Source organism: Carlito syrichta, unplaced genomic scaffold (genome assembly GCF_000164805.1).
Source record: "Carlito syrichta isolate Samal-C Ts95f unplaced genomic scaffold, Tarsius_syrichta-2.0.1 Scaffold314146, whole genome shotgun sequence".
Lineage (NCBI taxonomy): Eukaryota > Metazoa > Chordata > Mammalia > Primates > Tarsiidae > Carlito > Carlito syrichta.
The window spans coordinates 211226-215120 of NW_007258242.1; the positions used below are offsets into that span (position 1 = coordinate 211226).

General features: G+C 39.7%; 1 protein-coding gene across 2 annotated transcripts in view; it reads left to right on the forward strand.

Annotated features, from left to right (window-relative positions):
• The first annotated feature begins 459 nt into the window (after nucleotides 1-459).
• The window catches only part of ATP2A2 (ATPase sarcoplasmic/endoplasmic reticulum Ca2+ transporting 2), a 68414-nt gene continuing 64978 nt past the window's right edge, over nucleotides 460-3895 (forward strand). Inside the window, exons 1-2 of one of the 2 annotated variants that reach the window (XR_002482719.1) lie at nucleotides 460-490; nucleotides 577-659. The gene's annotated coding sequence lies outside the window, so the exon portion shown is untranslated. The remainder of the gene's footprint in view (nucleotides 491-576; nucleotides 660-3895) is intronic. The other variant, XM_021719115.1, reaches the window with a different exon arrangement.

Here is a 3895-nt window from a genome sequence, read left to right on the forward strand (position 1 = left end):
GCTCGGCGGCTTCTCTCCAGCCGCAGCCGGCCCGGAGGAGGGAGGGACGAGGCTCGGGCCCCGGGTTGAGCTCGGCGAGGCATTTCCTCGTCCCCAGCAGATGCATGGGGCGTCGTTGTAGTTGAGAAAGCCTCTGACCGCTCTCGTACTCCCCGAAGTTACACATCTGGCAGAAGTGATGACATAGCTGAAATGACTTCTTGCTTCGGGATTCCTAGGTGGTGGCACACTGCGCGCTAGACCCAAGGCCATGGATCGCGAGTCGTGGGGCGTATTTTCTCGGTGTCATTTTAGTATGCGTTCTATAAAAAAAAGAGATGGAATGTTCCCTGGGTTAAGTCTGTCTTTCAAAGACGTTGATGCTTATAATTTTAGCAGTGCTTTTTAGAGAGAGACAGTGCTAAAATGTCTTCTTTTTTTTTTTAAAACCTTCCTCTTGACACGTTGCTGGACGAATTTCTGCATTCTTCAGAGTTACCGGCTGAAGAAGGTAAGTCGTCTTAAAGTGTTTTTTTCCCCCCGTTTATGTACTGATGTTAAGATGACAATGACAACAAATACGTTTGTTTCTAACAGGAAAAACCTTGCTGGAGCTTGTGATTGAGCAGTTTGAAGACTTACTAGTTAGAATTTTATTACTGGCAGCATGCATATCTTTTGTAAGTATAAAAAAATGTATTTTCTCCCCCAAAGCTAAAAATATTCCATAGATAAACCGGAAAACAAATGATGTCCATTGAGTGAAAACATTTTGAGGCATAAGCTGTGTCTCCACGTTTGAAAACAAAACAACCTAGATATTTTTAAAGTATAAACAAAACACTTGAAACCATTCGTGCTGGGGAAATAAATAAATGCCTGACATTTGCAATGCAGTTAGAAATAGTTCCCAAATGTGGCAGGATCTTCTGAATCCATGTGGTTTATCATTATCAGCTTTTAGAATCAAAAAGTTCTTCAGGGGAGACCCTTTATGTTTTGGGTTCTTTCATTGTCATCCATGTTGTAAGATCATACTAAGATGATGTTGGCTCTTTGTAGTCTGTAAATAGAACTTACAAAAGGAATATTCCAATTGCTTTCCCTTCCTGGTAATGGCAAAGTGACAGTTGTTGCTGACAGTGATAGGAATGATGACGGTAGTGATGGCACCTCTGTTGACCAAATTTGGTCACTGACCTTTAGGGTGGTATATTTATCCAAATTGGACCCCTGTGTTAAGTGATGCCTAGATTTGAGACAACAAGGTTTGGTACAGTTGGTTCTAGATCATTAAAATAACAGCATGGTGTTTTTTCTTGTTCTGTATGTGCTTAGCCGCTTGAGTCCTGTATGGTTGCTAAGAAACTAGTGAAATGCAAAGAACTACAGCAGAAAAAAGGTGTTGGAGGTGGCAAGGATATTCCTAGGTTATTAACTTTTTTATGTTTGGTATTAATTTTTTATTGGATTTTTTTCTTGGGCAGTAGACTTCTTGGTGATTGTAGCAAAAATGATCACAGGACACAGATGTCTCTAATCCTGATAGCGTGAAATGTCTTTTGTTTGTGAATTATAGTATTTCATTCTTACAAAAGCCGTGGTGGGAAGTCAAATTCTCCCAGAGCAATCATTCTTTCAAGTTTCAAAAAATTGACGTGCCTTCAAGATTTCATTTTTGTACATTTGTATGTATACAATCCCAGGGATCTACCTTAGTCTTTATGATAGCTGTACCATCAAGGGCTATTTTGAGAATTAAGTAAAGCAGTGGGCTTTTAAGTAGACGGTGGTGGCAAGAGGGTAAACTTTTGGAGTAATTTTTACATAAATTCTGCCCCGAGACTTTAATATATCATACCATGTTAGCCAAGTGATGTGTAGTCATTAATAATTTAGTCCCACAGATCTCTTCTGTGGTTTTCATTGAGTAAAATTGAGACTTTCATAGCAAACCATTCAGCATACTGAGTCAGTCACTCCAGATAAGTACCTCTGACATACCTGTTTTTCCTTCATTTCTTAAAATTGCCTCCCAGTAAATGGCTGCTGTTTTTACAAATTAAGAGAAATGTGTACAGCTGTTTGATTAACTATGGTTTTCATAAGTTGCCAAAAATAAATAATGCATTTGGAGGTACTTTAGGGTTTATGTTTAACTGGCTACATAATTAATTTTGACTACGTAATTAGCTTTGGCAGATAAATACTGGGGTGCAATAAGATCTTCAGGTCATAAGTTAATCAGCCAGTGCATTCAAACCAGGGATAAAATAAATTTCTATTGAATTCTGTGTGTTACAACTTGAAGCCATGTTGGAAACAATGCCTCTGATGTCAAAATAGCTGTTGGCAATTAGTGTTGTATACTGTTTCTTGAATGGCTAGTTTGATTGACTGTATTAGCATTTTAAATTAATGTGTGTGATTTTATTTTTACTTTGAAGTGATGTGGAGTGTATAGCTTCTAGTCATTTACAAGCGAGTTTTTAAATAAATGCTTTGATTTTGTTGTAAGGTAGGACATTTGCTTTTTAGAACAGTATAGAACTGTATTTTGGAGTTGAAATTTGAGTTCCTTTTTGGTAACTACTTGAAATTACTGCTCAGGAAATGAACTGTGGTACATTTTCATAGGTTGCTAAACAGCAAAAGAATAAGTGTGTAGGGATTACTTTTACTGTAGAACTTACTTAATTTGCTTTGGTTTGTTTGATCAAGAAATGGTGAATATAAAACCTGTTTTGTTGATTTTCTTCATGTGGGGTTGGCGCTGCTGCTGCATTGTATTTGACCTTTTCATTCTACATTTCTTTATCTTTCAAAAGAAAGAGCGCCAAGTCTTTTGTGGCAACCAGTTTATTCCTATTGGCTTAACATTAAAAACATGGTAGAATATTCAAATTATTTTGGGAAAACGAACAGGATCTTATAATATGTACGTAATTCATCATCAGGCTGTGCTCAAGGATGTTGGTGATTTATTTCAAATATCAAACTAAGTAGTAAACTGTTAACCATAGTTGTGGCAGAACGTAGGAAATTGCATTAATGTTTTATGCTTGTGACTTGCAGGGATGCAGTTTAATTTGTAGTATTCGCCAAAATAATTTTTTACAAAGGTCACTTGGGTTGGAAAAAGAGAGCATCTATATCACCCAGTGCATAGGAACATTAGAAATTCCTTAATTTGGCCGGGCTTGGTGGCTCAGCCTGTAATCTCAGCGCTTTGGGGGGCCGAGGTGAGCGGATTGCCTAAGCCCGCAGGTTCGAGACCCACCTGGGCAACTTGGCGAGACCTCATCTCTACAATAAATCAAAAAATTAGCCGGGCGTGGTAGCGTGCGCCTGTAGTTCTAGCTACTTGGAAGGCTGAAGAGGATGAATCGCCGGAGCCCAGCAGGGTGAGGCTGCAGTGGCTGGGAGTGGCCACAGCACTCCAGTCTGGGCAACAGAGTAAGACTCCGACTCAAAAAAAAGAAAGAAAGAAATTCCTTAATTTGACATTCATGACCCCCCTCTATAATTTATCTTTGTCTTTCTATCCTCTTCTGGTTACCACCTTCATCTTAAATGTAACATATCACATGGTTGTTTAACTGGAATGTTCACTCTTTGCTCTTTCACTGCTTTGTTAGGTATTTATTGAGCACCATGGATAAGACCCTTACCTGGAGGATGGTGTGGTTGAGAAAAATAAAGAAGGCCAGGTGTGGTGGCTCACACCTGTAATCTTAGCACCTTTGGAGGCTGAGGTGAGAGGATTGCCAGAGCCCAGGAGTTCGAGACCAGCCTGGGCAACTTGGCAAGACCATGTCTCTACGATATGTTTTGTTTTGTTTTTTTGAGTTGGAGTCTCTGTTGCCCAGACTGGAGTGCGGTGGCCGCTCCCGGCCACCACAGCCTCGACCTGCTG